This window comes from Drosophila grimshawi, unplaced genomic scaffold, assembly GCF_018153295.1.
Source record: "Drosophila grimshawi isolate 15287-2541.00 unplaced genomic scaffold, ASM1815329v1 contig_311, whole genome shotgun sequence".
In the NCBI taxonomy this organism is placed as follows: Eukaryota; Metazoa; Arthropoda; class Insecta; order Diptera; family Drosophilidae; genus Drosophila; species Drosophila grimshawi.
In genome coordinates, this window is record NW_025063098.1 from 303,394 (window position 1) to 325,431 (window position 22,038).

The 22,038-nt window shown below is 35.3% G+C and overlaps 1 long non-coding RNA gene across 4 annotated transcripts in view; it reads left to right on the plus strand.

Moving 5' to 3' along the window:
* Positions 1-22,038, plus strand: part of LOC116805476 — a 135,939-nt gene that overhangs the window by 110,486 nt on the left and 3,415 nt on the right. For all 4 annotated transcript variants that reach the window (XR_004365208.2, XR_004365207.2, XR_004365206.2 and 1 more), the window contains one exon: positions 2,260-2,371. This is a non-coding gene — a long non-coding RNA (uncharacterized LOC116805476). The remainder of the gene's footprint in view (positions 1-2,259; positions 2,372-22,038) is intronic.

Below are 22,038 nucleotides of genomic sequence, written 5' to 3' on the forward strand. Positions count from 1 at the left end.
AATAACATTGAAAAATATAGATATAGATAGATGAATATTTTCGTATTTAAAATTTCCATTGACTTAAGCGGTCTTCATTTTCATTCGACTTAAATTGAACAAAGAAAATTGTTATATTCCAAACAAATCGAGTTTCCAGTTGAAATTTAACTGTAGAATCTCCGCAATGACATTTAGACGAGATAATTCTCAATGTGTGTGTGTGAATATGCATTTGTATTTGTGCACTGGTATTGGTGTCAACCCCTCACCTGCGTGCACAGATAATGAACTACCCTTAGCTAAGCATTTGCACCCTTACAGTTTACACACACAAATGCAACTGTGTAAGTGAGAACGTTACCTACTCAGTGTGTTTGTGTGTGTGTGTGTGTGTGTGTGTGTGTACCTTGAAGAGCTTACCCCTAATTGCAATGCCATAAAAAACTGCAATTTAAACGAAGGACAACCACCGAGTCGAGGCAAAGGGGAGAGCAGAGCTGAGCTTGCCCGAGCTGAAAGAGACTCTTGGCAATTGCTGTTGCATTCAACAATGATTGCGCTTGCAACGTGGCATTGCCGTTAGACGAGACACTCGGCTGGCTAAGGAAAAGGACAAGCACACAATGAGGAGAGGATGCAAGGTCTCTGGCCATTATCAGCAGAGGAAGCACTAGCTGCAAAAGGGCAACCAGTTGTGGCAAGCATCAAATTATGCGTTGCTGCATGTTCAATGTTGACAAAGGAGATTTGCAGACCGAGAGTGAGAGGAATATGAATATACTGGAATGGTTGAATGGTTGAATGGTTAAATGGATGCGAATGATGCGAGTCAAGTAGCGTGTGGCAAATGCAACGGCAGCTGCTTCTGGCAGTTTGCAGTTGCAATAAGCAAACTGTGTCCTGCCGTTGGCTGGATGCAAATTTCTGGCACACGATATCAGAAAATCTCGAGGAGTGCTGCCAATCAACTGGAAATTGCCGAGCGTTGAGTTAAGTGCCCAGCAGAAGCAGCAGCAGCAGCTGAATTGATAACAGATACAGTGCAACAACAACAACAACAACAGTAGCAGCAGCAGCAGCAACCGCGACGGGCGATAAGCGGCGCAAGCGGCCCGCGGCCTCGCGACTCTCGACTGCAAAAGCTGGAGCTGCTGCTGCCGGTGGGGCGGCCAGTGCGTGGCGTGGGCGTGGCAGCTGGCGTGCCACTATAGTGCGCCCTGTTGCGCCAACGGGCAAACGGCAGCAGCAGCAGCAGCTAGTCGTACCGCACCGAAAATCCATAACAATGCGAGCGTGCGAGCGAGAGAGGGAGCGAGGCAGAGAGTCAGCGCAATGCTGCTCCCAGTTGAGTGCAAGAGAGAGCGAGGTAAGAGTGACTGCTGCGGCCATTTTGGTGGGAGCGAGAGCGACATACTGAATGAGCAGCAGCAGCAGCAGCAGCAACAGCAGCAGCAACGTTAACGCTTACGTCGACAGCGAGCGAGACGTTCGCGTCAACGTCGACAGCGGCCGCAACTGCAGCTGGTCAGCGGCCCTGTCTTTGGAGACTTTGCCTGCTCAGCGAGCCCAGAGCGTACATAGGAACACACACACAGACACACACATATATACATATACAAGAATACGTAAGCGTATGTGTAATGGAATTTGGCGGCTGTGCTTGGCTCCATTCTTGAGAATCTCGAGCTGCTCGAGCGAAATGCTTTGAGTGAAAAAATTAGCTAAAGGCTCCATTCCGATTCACACTCATAACCCAAACTTAAAGTTCGGATCGCTTCTTTTAAAATTCAGGCTGAAATTGATTTTGCCCAGCTTGAATTTTGGGTATTATATTAATAAAAAAAAATCAACTCCCAAATTGCTTGACATTATCGTTTGAGACACCTGACACTCGAATAGTTTAGACTTAACTCAATGGCTGGCAATGAGAGCATCGGGTGTGGCATTTGTGGCACCATTAAATGCCACAGCTTGTTAATATATGTTGCATAATTTCTCCTAACAAAATTATCCAAAATCAAATTGCTGTTTTAATTCAAATGTTTTCATTTTAGCAAAACTTCAGCAAATTTCCTAGTTCATTTTTTATGTTATGCCGCCGGCTGGCAAGCGACTTATTATATATTTATTAAACAATTTTTTATATTATAAAAAAGAATCTATAAATCTGTTTTAGAGTGTCACAAACATTCTTTTAGCATACATCGTTTACATTTATATTAGACTGTAAATCAAGACTCACAACTAATAAACGTAATTTTAATCTTCTCATTTCAGAATTTCTTTTCTCGTTTTTTTCTTCTGCTTTTGTTTTACAAAATTGACGGATTAAGTTCATAAAATTTGCGGATTAGGTCTATAAAAAACACACACTTCACTACGTTAAAGGGTTAGTATTCAAATTTATATGATATATAAATGCGCACATTTTTATTAGCATTATTATTAGCATCGCAATAACAAAAGCAAATAACAAAGCGGATAAATCAAGACGCATTTTAAATAAATTTTCCCTATGGGCTTCTATTCAAATATAAATCAGCATAAAATATAATTACATAAAGACTTAATCCCGTCCGACGAGCGTTACGCATGAATCGATCAACAAACTTTACGGGTCTGTGAAGCGGTTGCCATAAGCACTTCGAACTCACTTACTTTCCGAACTAATTTCTTGCTTAAGCGCTTTAAAAACACATTAAAATGGCCATAAAACAGTGTTCGAAATCAGAGCCGATGCTTAATTCTAGCTTGGCGAGGAGTCTGCTGCTCAGATCCGTGGTTTCGAATTCGATTCTGAAGTTTGCCCCAAAAGGGCCATTAAAAAGAATTCTTCAAAAAACATGCAATCGTTTTATGGACTCATTTGGCAATTTGACCTTTTCCTATTTAATTTAGGTGACCCTTGATAATATATATCCGTTTGGGTGATTCAATGAATTGATAGTGTTTTGAGGCCAAAATGTAAGTCGCACAAAAAATTGCACGTTTTGTGTAATTATCGCCGTATTTCGATTGTCTCGCGACATTATGGATGGTCCTATAAAATTCGTTCATTATTGCCATTAGTCGACCGTAAATTGGGAAATGAATGTGACACAATCTCGCCGCAATCTACACCGCACCTCTCCTCATTCGGCCATGCACCACAAAGTTCAATAGCGTCATTGGCGCAGCCGCCGCGAATCCGAACCGACATGCCACAGATCCCCTGGAACTGGCAACTGGCATCTGGCAACTGGCCCAATGCTGGTAGCTTGTAACCAGGAACATGCTGTGAAAGAGAGAGGGCTGGGGGCGTTATTCCAGTTTTAAATCCGATCATTTGCAGAAGGTGGGGCACGGCAATGCTTCGTATCTGGAGGTGGAGCAATTAATATATTGCATTGAATGCTCGTAATAAGGCCTTTTTATTATGGCACAAACAAACAACAAAACATATCTTCCACCATATCGCGATACGTCGTTAAACTTGGGCACCATTTTTTATATACCCCAAATGCATTTTATACAGTTCCATTTTTGATATGTTTCTGCTTAAAAATTTTAAAATTAACATTATTTTTCTCTATTTTTTTACACACTATAAAAACGATTTAAAAGCTAAGGGAAACAAGTAGTAACAAATACTTTTTACAGTTTAATTTTTATTATGTTTTAAAATCAATTTTAACAGTAAATAGTTAAACAACACTGAAACTTGCATTATCTGGTAGAGCAGAGTTAATTTTAACTAGAAAAGGACAGTGTTTCAAACGTTTCGAATGCATAAAAACCTTAAATGAAATTTAAAATTTAAAGCTTAAAGAAATTAAAATTAATTTAAAATATAAAAAAATTAAGATAAAGAATATAATAAACGAATTAATCTGAGTGCATTCATTTTAAAATGGCCGAATATTTATTGCAGCGATTTGGGAAACCAATAAATATCTCGATACACACTTTTGTTCAGAGTTGAAATATAATCAGGTTTTTGTAGATCTTAAGCACGTGCGTATATTCTATATTCTCGTAACAAATTGTTTCTTTTTCCACAAATATGTGAAACATAAAACCTTTTGTTTTACAAGAAACATTTTTCTAATGATTTCATTTTGACTGGCCTTGAACTGAATATTCGACATCCGTATGTATATATATAGATATATACATATTTAGATATGTATATATATTATACAAAAATTAGATGACAGAATGTTAACTCTGGTTTACAAGGATATACACATTTCCACCTAAGACAACCCCTTTTCAGGATCGTCGACACTTATGTCCCTTAAAACTCATAGTTCGACCGATTGTACCTATATGACATAGTAGTTCGATCCGATCATCTCCGATCTATGTACAGTCTTTAGCAACCAGGCGGATATATATAAAGTTTCATCAAGATTGCAATAAAACCAAGAGATTACTCGCATATAAGACATGGCTATGTGGAAATGCTTACTGATACTTATCAAGAGTCCTTATGTGGTCAGAGATGTCTCCTTCAATGCGTTGCAACTTTGCAAATAAAATAAAAGTACCCTTACTTCATACATAAGACAACATTTTTCTTATAATTAGAAAGGCGTGTCCTAAATGAATATGCCAATATATTTTCTATTATTGCACAGAAATTCAAACCGAGATTCTTAGAAAAAATTCCTTTCTGAAATTCAGAGAATAGAATATTGAAGTTTGCTCTCTTTGCAGCTGTGTTAAAGTATTTGTCCACTCGTGAACAAGTCCCAGTAAAGTCGTAATATAACTATTTTATTATATAACTAAGGCACTTATAAAAATTACATTACATTTTGTAATCTTAAATTGCTAATGTTATTTTAATAGTATAAGTAACTAAAAATCTAAAATATTCTTATTTTATTCTTAATAAAATAAGAATTATGTTAAGTACACACATAGACACCAACAGATTTTATAAGTTGGACATATTTTTTCTAAGTTAGGAAATGCAAACCTTGCTTTTTAGAAGTTTATAATAATAATATGAAAAACAATGTGAGGAACCCTTGGCATCAAAATTATGGCAAATTTCTAATTGCACTACAAGGGTAAAAAAAGTAAATTGAAAGCCAAGTAAAGGTTGTTTACAATTTGCATTCAGTATTAAACAATCTGTATGATTGTCAGCTGCTATTGTCATAATACAAGTTTACTTTTGCATATGTATGCATTATGCATGCAGATATTTTAATATTAATTACAACTATTGTTGTTTTTTGTTGACTCGAGTAATCGGCCCGCATTCACAATGGCCGCTTATCATATAATGAGTGTAATGAGCTTAATTGTCACTTAAATACAGATTTAAATTATTTGATTACTTCATTTATTGTGCCCCCGACCACCGCTGACAGCTGCTCGGGGACACCTTGCTACAAGCTCGTGGCAACAGCCGGAGGCAGTCTATCCTCTGGGCTCTTTATCTGCCAGTCTCACTTCCAGTCTCTGTCTGCGATTAAGAAATAATATTCAGAATAAACAATCAGTGACATTTGCACCCGCTGAGAGTTTATTAAGCGCAGCAATTATAAAACAACTAGTCATTACGGAACTGGCTGTCGACAGATTAATAATAGGTGCACACATCTCAATTCAAACAATTATATATTGAACATTGAAACATTGCAAGCCATCAACTAATCAGACACGGTTCTGTGAGTGTGTTTATTAATTACTGCTTAGCCTTTAACCCAAAAATCAAACAATCAAGAATGTTACAGTCGGAAATCCGTATTTCCTGTCCTCTTCCTCTGTTTACTTGTTTGCCCATAGCAGTTTAAGTAATTTGGTTATCTTATTATAAAGTGCACACTTTCTAGGCAATTAAATACGTGCAATTGAACAAATCTGACTGCGTTGATAGAATAGGATATAATATATATAAATATATTTTTTTATTCGGTGTCCTCTGATTTTTATTCAGTGTCTTCTGGCTTTCACAAAGCGAAATATATATATATTTAGGTTTTATAAATACCCCTCACAATTTCACTGCTACGATGAGTTCGATTTTATTATTTAGCAAGACAATAAGTGTTTTCAGAAGTCGTTGTAATTTCTCTCCTGAAGTGAGTAGAAAACGTTGACATTCTTCTTACTTAGAAGTATAGTGTTTGTATTCTTAGCGTATTTGATAGTGTACATCAACATTAGTTGTCGCCCACACTTAATAATATATATACACTTATATATATACAACTTAATTATTAATAGCTCAGACTGAAATCACTGCGTAGTAGATAAAATGTTTTTCATTCATCAGGAAAGAAACCGAGACAAACAAGTTGTAACAATGCTATGCATTCAATTTTTAATGTACATAAAATATAGGTGTTTAACTTGGTACCCAATAATACCCAAATACCCAATAATTTTGTTTGAGTCTCGATTTTTAATTTGGGTATGCTTTAAGCAGCAAAGAAAATTAAGTGATAGAGTTTGCAGATATATCTTCGTCAAACAGTTTTTGAAAGATGAACATAAATTGTTTTTAGTCCTTTGCTGAGTTTTCTCTGAAGTTTGTCTGATTAATTCGGAATACGTTGTCATATAATAACCATTTGAATATATCATAGCTATAAAGTGCTAGTTCTTAATGAATAATCCGTTTTCTAAAATAAATAAATTAAAATTATATTAAAATTATATATAGACATCAGTCCTTGCTGATTAGAATTTAAATTTATTGTTATACTTAATATTAGATATGCTAAGTCCGATTACCATTCAGTTTCTTTTAATTTATATTAATTTAATTTTCACTGCTCATTTACGAGCTAGAATGCAGTTTTAATACCAATTAACAATTAGGCTGTCCATTGGTCTACTATTCGTTGAATCAGAGTATTTCTTATAAGCGTATGTATATCAGCATATTATATAATATAAATCGATTTATGAGCCTATTTTCAATGCAACAATTCTGAGGAGTGCTGTGACCGAAATCTTGATCAAAGCTTCATTTTCATTGAACTTCATATATTTTACTCTTCTCAAAAAGGAAAAAGTTTTGGTTTTGTCCTAAAACTTATCGTCTGCGCAAATCATAAAAAATGTAAATATCCAACCAAGTTCTTCAAATACCGAGACTATATACCATATTCACTTCGGAAGAGCTTCAGTAGAAACCTATTTTCATTTTCTTTCGATTAGCACCCATCGTATTTAATAATTTCGTGTAAAGTGCAGGCCACTTATAAATGTGATGTCGATATTGCCAATATTTCAAGTGATATCCAGATCAATATCAAAATGCCATCCACTCCACTCCCCACTCGCGAACCCGACGAAGAAGTGTCATAAATTAAGCGCAAAACACGAACTTGCCCAGAAAATCGTTAGTAGAAGTGCGACAGAAATTGACAATTAAATAAAATTGGAGAGTTGTCACAACGGCAGCAGCAAAGCAACTCAAATGCGACAACAACTGTCTGTGGGACATGTATTTACATTATGCATTCTGCATTCTGCAGTTTGCAGCTCGCATTTTTAGATTTGCATTGGACACTTGCATTTCGCGCTTTGAGCTGTATATTTTGACATTTACAACATTCATTTGAATGGCGAGAAGGAGTCGTGTCACGTCAGGTTGTGGGGGCGTTGGCGACTCGAGCCTTAATTTGTTAGCATTTCGCACGCATCCAACATAAATTATCGAGATTTATGCAATAGTCGGCAGCGCTTAGAAAAGGGCACAATGGAATGCAAAATAGAGTTGGTGCTATGACGGCGACTTTGGAGCGCATGGAGCATAACATGATAGCAAATCGATAATAAATTAGCCTCTTTGGCGACACATTTCCTACACGACTGCGACTACGACTACGACTACTACACTCACAAAAAAAGTTGATCAGAATTTAAAAAAAATGCGAAATAATTTCTAAATATATGAAAAACAATTTATTAAAATTAGAAAATATTCTTTTCTACTTTACAGAAATATATTTATTAATAAATATTTTAATATATATATTTTAATATAATAAAAATATTTCAAAAAAGTAGAAGTTACCCTGATTCATAGAAAAGATTCTTACTGAAATTCATAAAATAGTAATGAAATTGGCTCCCTCCACTAATTTATTAAAGTTTAGCTATTATCCATTCTTGATTCAGTTTGGTTTATGTAAAATCTTAAAACATTAATGATTAATTATAAATATATATATATTATTTTATATTATATATTATAAAAGAAACAGGTAATTTTCCTTTGGAATTGAGAAAAAAGCTTTTGTATCAGAAAGACACAAACTTCTGTTGTAGATGTAAGCTTTCTGAATAATAAGCAAAGCTACCTTTGCAGTGGTTTTTTTTCTGAGTGTAGACACACCCAGCATAGCTTGAGCAGCACTATCTCTTTCTCTCTCTCTCTCTCCCTCTGTCTTTTGTCTGGAGTCCATGGATGGCACTGTGTGAGTTTGTCTCGCTCGCGCCCTGATTATGCGCGCACTCAATTTTGAGTCGAAAATTCAATGGATTATGCAAAATATTGTTTGGACATTTAGTCAGCAACAGTAGAGCCTCAGATTCAGCCCCAGTTTCGGTTTAAGCCACAGCCTCAGCATGAACAAGCTAAAAGTTGGGATTCGCCTAAGTCAACAGACTTTTTACCAGATCGACAGAAAGATTAGCAACAACAGCATCCTCCAAGGTATAACTCTTTGCCGGTTGGGATGGCTAAGTAAATGTTAATTTTCGTTGTCTTATTGTTGTTAGCACTACGGAATGAAATGCAAACGCAGAAGGGTCAACAAGTTATTTGAATGTATTTGCTGCTCAACTTCGAAATGATTTTATCTTCGCCGTTTAAAATAAATATTGTAACAGTATCTGTATCTAAAAAATGAACGCTTTCAAACCACCGCGACCAAACCAGGCTCTTTCTAGTTTGAGCGGTTGTTACTGCTACGTCCAGTCCATGGGCTTCTTCTGGGTTGAATCGTTGGAATTTGTTTCGGGTACGGACATTTATTTGACAACCTAAACTTTTAGTGTGACACTTTAAAAATGCTTATTTACATACATTATTTCATCAATATGCGATGGCCGGCGATCGACTTTTTATACGCTATACCCACTAAGAGTTGTTTGAAAAGGTATCACGAATTTGTGCAAAAGTGAAAAACTAAGAGAGCCCAAGAAGTTTTATTATTATTTTTTTTTATTTTTATTTGAATTTTTTTTTAATATCGTAGAAAATCAGTCGATGAAAAAAAATTAAAAGTAAATTAAAGGAAATTAAAAATAAAATGTAATAGTTATGCTTGTCAACTTTAAATTAACGAAAATCAAGAAAAAATATTAAATATTGAATGCGATTACAAATGTTGTCGCAAGCAATACGCAGAAAAAAATCTTTGATTGTTGACTCCCCTTATAAAAATATCGCTAAATATCGACGCATTATTCTTAGCATATGATTCTATTATAGACTGGGAGTATCTCTTTTCCCCCGATTATGCCATCAATTTCGCTGAGTTAAGAAATAGCACAGATATTTGTATATATACATGGATACAGGGTATATGAAAACCTGAACTCTCAACTATTTGTTTTTTTCTTCTTTCTTTATAAACTGTATATTGAGGATTTTTTTTAAATGCAAAGCATAAACTTGTTTTTAATTTAAAACAAATTTTATATCTTAGCTGGCAGCGCCAGGGGCTACCTTATCGCCAATCGCCATTACTTTGACTTATTTTTGTGTTGCCTTCCGCACTTGAGGCAAAAGATTTGCCAACGCATTGCCCCAAGTGGCGCAGGCTTCGAAATGTTTTGCAGAACATTGGCCGGCTATGCACTTGAGTTCCTTTTAGGGGCATGTAAGGCAAACCAATTGAATGCCATAAAATGAAATGTTTATATTTCGAAAGTCAAAAGTCAAACACGAATCATAAAAGATCAACAATCCCCTGATATGTGGAGAAATGCATCGCTGCAATTGGCAGTTCAATAGGGAGAAGCTGGGAGCTGGTGGAGAAGGGGCAGCTCTCTCAGCACTTGGACTTAATTGAAATTTGAAATATTGTATTATGTGCGCGTCGTTCCAGCACAGTTCATAATCGAGCCCCGAGCCAACTTCGAGAGCTCGATTGTTGTTTATTGAAATAATTATTCAGCCGAGTGTAATGAGCAACTGGCTCAAGTGGCTAGTTTGCCAGTGTGCTTGCCATTGCCGCAAAAGGTATGTAGCACATGGGCTCCAACAACTAACAAGAAACCTACTTGGTCATGAAATCAATTGGGTATTTCATAGGCATATTTGTACTTGTTGTCTTTTCGTGCTTCAATACAGCTCTATAAGTACTAATTAACTGCAGACACAATTTTCAATTGATTTTTAATTGTAAACAGCTGTGAAAGCTATTTTTATTGGAAGATAAACAGTTAAAACCATTTTCAATAAAATGGCCCAAAAATCTTAATGCTGAGAGAAATATAAAATATTAACTTTGAGATAAAATTCTTGAATTTGGACTGTGAATAACACTTAAGATTCTGAAATTAATCGATATAAATTATATTGTCAAAATGTATCTAGATTTGTGTATTTTTTTATTAAATGTGAATTAAAAACAATTTATAGTTTTTAAAAAACGTTTTAACAACAATTTAAAAGTAAAATGACGACTTAAATTATTTATAAAAAGGAGACATTAAATTAAAAAATTAAAATTGATAATAAAAAAAAGTATAATAATGGATATTAAAAAATGCGAGTGTATTAAAATTTAAGATAGTCGAATATTTTTTCGAAGGATTACGAAAAACGCAATCAAACCAAGAATGGTTAAGCGTTCATTTTATTGTGCTTTTCATAATTAATAAAGTTTGTTGTTTTTCAAAAATGCCTTGCATTTAATTTCCGCCTCTGTCAAAAAGTTTTTGAAAGCTATAGAACAATTTTTAACGATAATAAATATTTGAAAATTAAGAATGTAAATTTGTGCAAATAATACAGTTTAATTACATTTTCTTAGTTATCGATATATATCGATTTTCGACTCCCGCTCTAATAATTAAAAAAGTTATTTAAGAACTTATACTGTGCGAAGCATAGCCTGTTTTGTGTGTCTGTTTATTTTTGAGTAGTCAATTCAGATTTCTCTACAGGATATTTCCCAGTCGTGCACTTTCATAAATTTTAGCGAATTGTGGAAGCTAAAAAATGAAAACATTTTTTAATTCACGAGAAAAGAATTTATGTGCAACATTTTTAAATTAATTATCTAAAGAGTAGAGCAGACCAAATAAAAACTGTGATATAAGAACAAATATATAGCTAAATATTTGAAAAATATTTAGTTGTGTTTTGGATCACAAGTGTAGCCACAGATGCCAAGCAAAAAAAGTTAAATGTGAATTTAATCGTATTTTTATTGATAGTAAAAACATTTTATGACTCATTCAAAATGAATTATGAATGAATTGGCATGTGAATCCACAGACCCACAGACATTATCATGACAATCCACATTGTCGTGTGTTGTTGCTGTTTATATGTACGTAGGCAGAAGCAGCCCGAAATAAGATCACTTAACTTTAACAAACCAGTTAACTCAAAAATATAAATTATAATAAGCCATAATTGGAAGTCGAAATGAAAAAAAAATAAATATATGGAGTGAATATGTCGATTAGGCCTGCTATTTTTGAGAGACTGAAATAATTTTAATTTATTGATTGCTTGAACTTTATTTGAAACCAAGTGAATTTAAAGTGATTTATTGATTTGTTTTTTCCATATTTACAATTAACAATTTACAGCAATTTAAAGGCAAGAAATGTAATTGAAACTAACATTTTTGTATTGTGTATTGCATTTTAGGATTATAAAATGTTGTTATGGAATTTTATTCAGTTCTAACAGTTGGAATCATTCATTTCGGCCTGAACATTTTTCATTTGTTTTTTACATCTTTTTTTATGGGCGGAACGTTTCTTGTCTCCTAAAAAGAAAACGCCGCTCAAGGACATCGACAGGGTTTCAGACTGGGTTACATTAAGGGTTATGGTTATGTATTCACGGACTGTCGTGGTATTCGCGTCAGGTCCTGTTGTGTATGTCATCATGAGTCCTTGAACTGTGCAGTTATGCCCCGAAATATGTTTTTTACAGCATCTGCTCAAACTACCTGTCAGCATTTCGCCTTTCGTCTTTCGCCTTTCGTTTCATGAGCGTTACGTCCTTGAAATAATTCGATTGTTTTTTAGGCATTTGGACAAATTCAACGAATTAAAGGTAAACTTGTTGCACTCAAATCTCTCTATGCCTGCAATATTCTGCGTGTGTGTGAAGGCTTCGCCATCGATATTTATTAAAAAACTGTTAATTTGGCGAAACGTTTTTTAAGGGCCATCCGCCATCCGCCATTCGCCATCCGCCATTCGCCATTCGGCATTCGAGCAGTGCTCAGCTGCAGTTGCCGCCAGTTTATCAACGAAAGTGAAGCAGTTAAAACGCAGCCATGGAGCTGTGCGGAGCGTGGTTCGGGAGTGAGTCCCGGTTGGCTATAAACTCGTCGAACAAAAGGTGAGCGGCGGTCGTAAAACGCGGCAACATGGTGTGACATTTTCCAGATATACCTATACATACATATATCGTTAAATATTTGTTGTTGGTGTTGCTGCTTCAATATATTTTGGCTCGTCGATTACGTGGGCAAGGGGTGTGAGGCATCAATATGAACGGACAGCCTGGCTAGCCGACTCGTCGCATATTCGCCGAGCCGTGACTTTTGTTTGCCATTTTATTGTTACGCCAAAGGATTTCCAATGCATTTTAAAAACAAGAATCCTATGTTTTATGGCCCTGCATAAGAATTGGACAGTTTAACCCTTCAATGGACGATGTCATTCAGCTTCATGGCGTGAAAAGTGACAGCACACTGGAAATTAGCAACCGAAAACTGAAAACTGGAAACTGGAAACTTGTGTTTTCCTTCAACAACTGCAAGTCCATCTGGCAATTTGACCGGTCAAAGACAAAAAGACAAAACATTTCTTGAACACATTTCGTGGTTCCGTTTTGTTTGTGCAATTGTGATTTATGAGCCTAAAAAACCGGAATTAACCGGAAACTCAATTTTCGACAACTCTTTGCGGTCGAAAACGTGGAATATATTTATGTCTACACTTTTTGTTATTTTTAACATAAGTTGCTGGCTTTGGCTTAGCTGGCATTTAGTCAGTCAATTACAATTACAATAAATCGCCTGTGCCTGTAGAGAAATCTATCTAAAGTGGACCATGACTATCACCTGTTCACAAAGCGCTGCCATCCTCGAACATAATAATTTAATCTAATCCAATCTAAAGACCAACTAGCTAAATAGATTATGTATACAGTATTACCTTAAATGCACTTACTCACTCTGATCATTAGTGCTAATGACTTGGCGTAATCTCATTGCATTGCTCACGCTCATGTCGTGGCCGGCCTGAAGGCACTAGAGCTGGCACGCTAAGCGGGAATGCAACTGTGTATTAAGCAAATACTTTGGTGCGAGTTGAGTGTGCATTTATTATTTCCATGCCTCGCATAATTTTGGCATGCTGCAGTGGTAAGAACCAACCGAGTGCAAGACCTCCTCAGAGCCAACACTTGCTGACGGACATACACTCAGAAAAAAGTTGAATTTCAGAGAAAAATCAGCTTCAAATTAAAATCAATCTGAAACAAAAAATGTTATTTCTGGATTTTTAGGGATAATTATCCATTTTACGAATAAACTTTAAATTTAAACAGAGAACAATCCCATTCGTATTTTGCTTCTATATTCTCATTCTACTTTTTTAGAAAATTTTATATTTAGAAAAAACATTTTTCACTAGAATATTTCAAAGTTTTAAAAAATATATTTTTAAAAAGTCAGAATGCAAAACCAATTCCTCCAAATGTACTGAAAAGTACTCATTCGGCTACTTTTTTATATTATTATTTTTAAATCAGCCTTAAATGTGAAATACGTATTTGAGTCTTAAACTTCAAAGGCTAGTTTTCAAATTCTCTGTAAAATAATAAGTTTTTAAAATTACGAATTACATTTAAATTTAGAAATTCGACAAACGTCTTATTATGATGTTTTCATGCTCTGTTAAAGAAGTTCGATTTTTTCCTAGTATTCAGAAATATTTTTTGTTATAAATTTTTACTTATTTCACTTATTTCTAAAGTCTAAAAGCAGGTAAATCTATAAATTATGTGTATACTTAAAAAAACATCCTGGCTTATAGAAAGCCACAAAATTTAGTTTTAGAAATTCACACTCTGACAAAATAAATGAGTTGATCTAGTCGCCAAAATTATGGGGATTTTCTAAATTTGCAGGCGAACTTTTTTTCCTGAGTGCTGAATCTCAAAATGACTGGCACTCGCATCTGACTTCGAAGAACTCGTAAATATTGGCTGGCCGTAGCCACAGTTCCGCTACGGCCAATGCTCACGGCGGGACCTGGCTACGTCGGACTAGAGAGGAAACGCTGGACACGCAATGTGAGACAGTCCGACTGCCAGACTGTCAGACTGTCAGACTGTCCACTGTGCGCATAATTGGCGGAGGTTCGCTTAAAAGTTGACTGCTGCTGGAACGTCTATCCCAGTACTAAAAATTGACTTTTAATGGCCGGCAGCGATGATAAGCCCAGCTATTTTATGGCTCCAGATAGCAAGTGTCAGCGTCACGTATTTCGTATTTTCGCAAACACCAGCTCTCAACAGACTACTTTCCCAAGCAATACAAAGCTACTAAATTCTGTGACTGTGCTATCACAAGTGGGTTGGAATTACATTAATTAGCGACCATTGAAAGTTGTATATTATTTAACAGATCATTTCTTAAAGAGGAATGCTAATAGAAAAAGCAACAATTTTTATTATATAGATGCTAATACTATTTCATATTGTTGTGTGCAGGAGCCGTTGCTTAAGGATTAAGTAAGAAACTGGTTCTCAAATATATTTGGAATACATCCAAAGCATTTAAATATGGGTGTGGACGTGAATCGACCTTTGAAGAAGGTTAAAAGAAGGTTCAAATTTGATGGCTAGCTCCAAGAATATCGATTCGCGATTTACAAGGGCGTTGCCGGGAATTTGTTATTACATTATTAAAGGAGGATACTTGTGATATATCGTCAAAAGTTGTAATATTGAAAGTAAGAAAGTTTTTATCGATTGCCCCTTTCAGGACAGGTTTTACAAGTTGAGTAACACCTTCATGTAGACTTAATGGACTTATAAATCAAGATATATCGAGGTCTCAACGACTTGTCAGTCAATTATGTATGTACAGATATGTATATATATACAGATATGTTTTGTAGCTTGAATAACATTGAACATTGGACTTTTTTACTATATACATTTTTGTTTACTACTGACAATATTTTAAATTCTATGGAGTTCCCCATAGTCCCCAATGTAAATTTTCCATTAAACTCGATAAACGGTTTTAATATATATGCATTATTAATTTTCTTAGATCAAGAATTGCAATTTATTTTATAATTTCGATTGAAGAAAAACTTAGTAGGAAGTTTTATATTTTTTGTGTAAGACTCTGCCAATAAATATTTAATTAAATTAACAACTGAAAGATTAATTTACTCAACCATTTTTTTGAGCTCTCCACATGCACATGACTGTAGTGTAATTAATTTAACTAGTATAATTAATTTAATAAAAATAAAAATTCTTATTTGTTTAAATTAAAGCAAAACACACCATAATCAATTAAATATACATTTCTCTCATCTTAATTTGCATTTAAAAAATATTTACATTTATTTTATATAATAAGAAATCATATGATTGAGAATTGAGTAAAAAAAAATAGATTTTCCATTACTGCTTTAGTGTAGAAATCTTGATTCACTGCTTAGATTCTAAATTTTTTAATTCTATTGGGCTTGGTGCTTGTGACAATGATATTTTAGTGTCACTCTTTCACAATGAACTAATCTGTGTTTAGTCTCCGACCTGAATCAGGAGAACACACATGTGAATTCTAAGGAAATGGAATTCTTGATTTATGAATTTTTACTCTACCCTCCATTATATTTGTTGAGCCACATAGAAGAGAAGACCAGACCATTAAATTTGAGTACGCACTGAAAGAGTTTGCCCCAATATGACCACACGATGAGTCAATAGCTCGAAACAAGTTTCACGCTATTCTGAGCGCGTTGTCATCATGGCTGCCCTATGCCTTTTGAAACATCCCTGACTCAACCGCATGGCCGTCGAGGCAGGCAAGGAACTGAATTCAACTGAAGAAATGTGTGTTGTTGCGGGAGAGAGCACGAGGGCAGAGCGGAGTGCGGAGTGCGGAGAGCGAAGAGCGGAGTGCGGGGTGCGGCGAGATGTGCGCATGGGGGATGAAGTCTGGCCAAGTCTCGTTTGAATCTATTTATTTACATTCAAAGTGCCAAAGCAGAGCGTGGTCCTCGTTTCGGTCCAGGCCATTCCTATGCAGCTTCTGTTATCAGAGCCATTGCGATTTGCTGATTCCATCCACAGCCATTGTTGCCGCCATGCCATGTCATGCCATGCCATGCCACCGCATTCAAAGTGGTTGATCCGGTTTACGGTTCCCTGGCCGCAGACTTGCCAGTGTGTTGTTTGGCTCATTGCTCTTTAAACTGCACGCTTGTGGGTCTTCGGGGAGTCAGAGAGTGTGCGTAAGGTCTTTCGGCGGCTTGCGGGTCTTCTAAGTGGAGATACGCACCTGAGCCAAATGCCTGTCGGCCCGGTCATTGCATAATAAATTCAATGAATTCGAATTGTCGCGCTGCACACTGGAGTGACATTTTTTCATTATGCATGAGAGTACTTAGTTCCGACAAATTGACATCATTAAACCGAAATGGGTCCCACAATTTGTTATTATGCTAATAAAATACAATCGAAAATTCCAATTGACTCCCAATTAACTCACTAATTAGAATTAGTGAATTCAGTTCGTTGTAGTTACATTTAATTTACATTGGATGTTTGCTTAATGAGAAACGCTTTTTACGACAGTCGGAGGAAAAAATATGTAATATAAGAAAAACATATAAATACAAACTACGTAAAAACAATTATTAATTATTTTTTTTATTTATTTAACTTAAAAAATTAATTTTAATGTTCAAATTTAAATTTAAAAAAAATTGTAATTTTATTGAGAATATTATAATTTACAATGTAGTATTTAAAAACAGTGTAAATATAATAAATACTCTGCATTTCGGTGTCAGAAGTGCTTTAAATTCGGATTACCTTAAGCCAAGTAAAAAATATATTTATTGTCCTATTTTCATACTCTTTTGATCATTTTAAAATATAAAAAAAATTAATTACTACACTGCAACCCCAGTAAATCAGACTTTTTTTTTGCGTGAAATTAGCATATTAGGTCAGAAAAAAATTTCGACCGAGCTCACCGAAAAATACCTGAAATTCTAAATAGAGAATTTGCAAATGTCGTTTGTTATTTAATTTAGGACGACTTTAGATGCTGCACTTTATTATTTATTTACATATTATGTATTATAATATATATTTTATATATTTATATTATATTATATTTCACAATATACTCAATAAGCGGGCTCGATATAAGTGTTTACATTTTATTTAGATCAGAAATTAATTACTCACTTTATATTTATTTACTTCGTTGAATAAAAACATAGTAGGGAATTTTATAAAATCTTGGGTTTTACAGAAAATTAAATTTTACAACTATTAAAAAATATATATTATTGTGCATTACGTCTTGCAGTTAATAATGTTTAATTTTTCTCCATAAGTATAAATATATCTATCATATTGTTTGATATTTTTCCATATAATCTTTGCACCTTTATTCGAGTTTTCCAAATTTATTAGTAATAATAATAAATCCAAATTTCATCGTTCCAGGACTTATTAGCCAGTCAGGACAAAGTGTTTTACTTAAAGCACATATGTGCAGTCGAATCTGGAAATATCTCATTCTACGGTCGGTTACATAAAAGTAAAATATATTATATTTTTCGGAGATGTTTCCGAATTAGCAAATGAGTCAGCTGTTTGTTGATAGGCCATCAGTGGTTCTCTTATAGGGTTGCCAGATCTCAAAAATATATTGATGAGCAATAAAAAAAAACTAGAAGAAACGTACGACTCTAGAAAAGCTTCTAAAATATTGTAACATATGTGTTTATTGTTCGAGCACGAAGATGATTTTATGTGAACATGGCAAAGTGCAAGTTCAAAGCTCTAAAATGTATATTTCAGTTCTCGGAAAAACTATTTTGATATATTCAAAATCATGATCATACTTTACTCCATTTGAAGATACTCTATGGTTGTATGGGATTTCGTTTCGATGTCCGATTGCTCCGGCTCATCCGAATTGGATCCCCAAGCAGACAAGCGCCGGCGTGCGCCCACATCATTTTTCATCAGAATTATAAGCGTTCGCTGGCCAAATTTAAATTGCATCTCCAGCGCATTCTTTGTTGGTTTGGCGTTTGGGGTTTAGTGTTTGGTGTTTGGTGTTTGGGAGGGCAGCAGACGCCATACACGCAATGCGCCCCCATTGACGATGCTGATGGGGCTGCGTGGCGTCCCAGGAGCAAAGGCAGTTTATGGGCACATCAAACACGGCAGAGCAACTATTCCAGTTTGCATCTAGGCACTTTCGCTCGAATCTCGCTCTTGTGTTGTGTTGGCTATCCGAGCTGGCGTTTAACTTTAATGGGGCGCTACCGCAGCGAAAATCTTTAAATTGTTGCAAATTGTATTTGATTGCGAGGAACACGCGGCCGGACGTGCCATTTTAGAAGATGCGCGCCAGTCAAATGTTGAGATGGGGGCTGGAAAGCGGAGCCGGGAACCCGGCAAAGACACAAATCTTGAACAGAGTCGTGCCGCTGCATATGCGAATAAGTATCTGAGCATTTCCTCATTATATCGTTCGACACTTTAACGAGTTCAAACACAAATTACTCTCGAGTGGCTTGCCAGATGGGCCGGCTGAGAGAGTTGCCAATGAGAATGTTACGCAAAACCATAATTAACAAACATTCGTCGAATCGGTGAAATTTGTTTTACGATCTGTACTAGTGTGCTCTCCACTCCACTCGGCACTGCCTTTGATTTATTCGACCATGAGCAGGCAGCAACTGACCAGCAGAGCCCCCCTAAGAGCCAAGAAGTGCTGAGGTCGATCACTGTACGTGGGGAAGTCACGTCTACTCTCTCATCCCAGGCCCACAGTCACGACTGATGATTTAACCGGGTACAGGGCTAGGCTAGACTATAGGAAATCCTTTCGACAAGTCACATAACTCTGGGCAGTCGTTAGTCCGACACATTGCTGATATATGTCCGCGTCTAATGAAGACGTCAGGTCGTTGTCACCAGACATATGCCATTTGTTCGCGTTGAAAACTGTCGTTCTACGTGACTCCACTTACGAATTGCACCCAATGAGCAGTGGTGCATCCGAGTGACCACACTCGCCTATGCTTGTTTTAGATCTATTCTCAAAGTAAGGCCCGCAGGCTTCGTGTTGCTTAAACCCCAATACAACTGAGTTGCGGAGGTCTTACTAATGCGAAAACAAATCGATAAAATGTATACAATCGTTACACTGTCTGCGACTACTTATAGGGTGGCAATCATAACAATTAGAATAAGTATTCCAAGTAACCGTTGATTTCTCAAGTGAACACTTATCTAATGTACTTAAGACAGTTTTTGAATTAATTAATAAAATCGTCTCGTTTTTCGATCTGAGTTATGTATATTATAGACCGATTTATATAATTAACAGATATTTCAAAAATATCATTAGAATTTGTAGCTGACATTCTATATCGCATAGAAACACATGCTTATTTTTTACATTTATTCATTCATTTGGCGCCAAAGGTAACTTAGCTTATTATTCAGAAAGTATATTTCTAAGCCGAAAGATTGTGTCCTCCTAAAAGCCAGTGATTTACTTTTTTATTTCCGGATGCAATTTTTGGAAATACACAAAAGAAATTGTCTAAATTCCTGGGTTTTTTTTTGGATATGTTCGCGAGAAACTCTTGCATTATCTTTTTGTTACTAATTTTACTATTCCATATTAGTGTGATCGTTTATTAAATCATTTAATTAAAGGTTTTATTTTCAGAAAAAATTCTATCGTTAAGAATTATAGTTTTTAGAATATAAAAATAAAAATTATAATTTGAGAATATTTTTTTGAAGATATAATTTTGAAAGACATGAACTATTTTGTCGTTTTCAAAGCGATTTTCATTTTAATTCGTTTTTTTATGTAAGCCGGGGTTATATAGCAGAATATTGAGTCCTAATAATTCGCAGATCTAATTAGTTTGGTTCGGATAACTTGTTAAGCTAAAAATAATTTTAAATAAGTATTTTAGAATATTTTGTTAAACAAAAAAGTTGTTCATACATAAACATCTTTAGAGCGCTTGTGTTGTTGAAATCTATAGAATATAATGAAACAATCCGTTCGTCTCCGACATATATACTGTCTGCAGCAAAAAGAAATATATATATACATTAAATAGTCTTGTTAGTGAGACGATCAAAATAGAAAAATTAAATCAAACTAAATGAATATATAATTTAGCATTTAACATATACAATTCTAATCGAAATATATATAATAAAATATCATTGATAATAAATCATTTGTTAAATATCAATTTTTGGTTAATAATTTGACAAAATGCTTTCATTTCATATATCTTTCACAGGAATCGGTCGCTTTTTTAAATTTATAGTTGAATTTAAATGATTTCAATTTAACTCCGATCAACGGCGTGCTTTACATAATAAGCTTTAGCTTGTAGAATCGGGAACAAAAAAAATTTAGATAAGGTTCCATGTAATCTACCTTCAAGTTTGATTTCTGTTGCTCTTAAATTACAGGAGATAAGGGCTTTTGGGAATGGGCAAAAAAGTTTTTGGAGGAAAATCTTAGTCATATACTTTGCTAACTATAGTTCTAAAATTGCAGGACATATAGGCTTTAGGTAGTGGTCCAAAATGAAATTGAAGGGTCTTACTAGCAATATACCTTTCAAATGGTGACTCCGGCTTTCAAATTGTGCCAAATATATACTTTTATAGACTTACACTAACAGGTGTATCGGTTTGGGCAGTCGGTGTGGGCCAATTCCAATTTTCCATGGATCTCCTAGGGGAGTTATCAGTGAATTACTTTTAAAATTAAATAAATTGTGTAAGATATGCACATTTCAGATTTATAGGGCCGAAATTCCTGGGCGAAGCGGGTGTGGGCGTGATCTTAAAATGTATTTGCCGATCTTTGAAGGAGATTACGAGCGAGATACCTTCCAAGCTTGGTGATGCTATCTTTATAATTGTGGGAGATATGCAGCCTGATCGATTTGCGATTGTCGGTTTTATTGATTTACGGAGACAAGCATATGTTCCAAGTTTCAAGTCTCTATCTCGAAAGCTTTGAAACAAGTTGTGTTCATATGAACGGTATCATATATAAAAATATTTATTTTACTCCCAATTTTAGAATTTTCTTTTTAAAAGAGTTTTCCTTAAGGCTACCAAACTTAGAGAAACGATATTTGATATGTGTACGTTTTGAAGAAATATTTAATTTTTTGATTTTACCCAAAGAGGTAAAAGATTTTCGAGATCATTGGCAGAAATGCAGTCTACTAAGTACAGGAACAGCTGACTTTGGCAATAGCAATGAATCTAATTGCAATGTGTGGTCACACTGGACCGCAGTGTTGCTCAACGTGTAATCTTAATTGGATATCATTAAGTAGACATTGCGAACACCATTATTTACAATAGTTGCGTTAGTTGTGGCTTATTTCAACACCACATTTAACTAAACATTGAAAATCGTGTTCAGCTCGAACTCTTTGTGTTTTATTGCTATCATTTTCATAGCTTTGCCAGCTTAGGAAAGTTCCCTCTCTTTACTCCTCCCCCTCAATGTAATAGCAAGGACGCATTTGCACTGCTTTGGCGATACTGCTTGACCGACTGTGCAC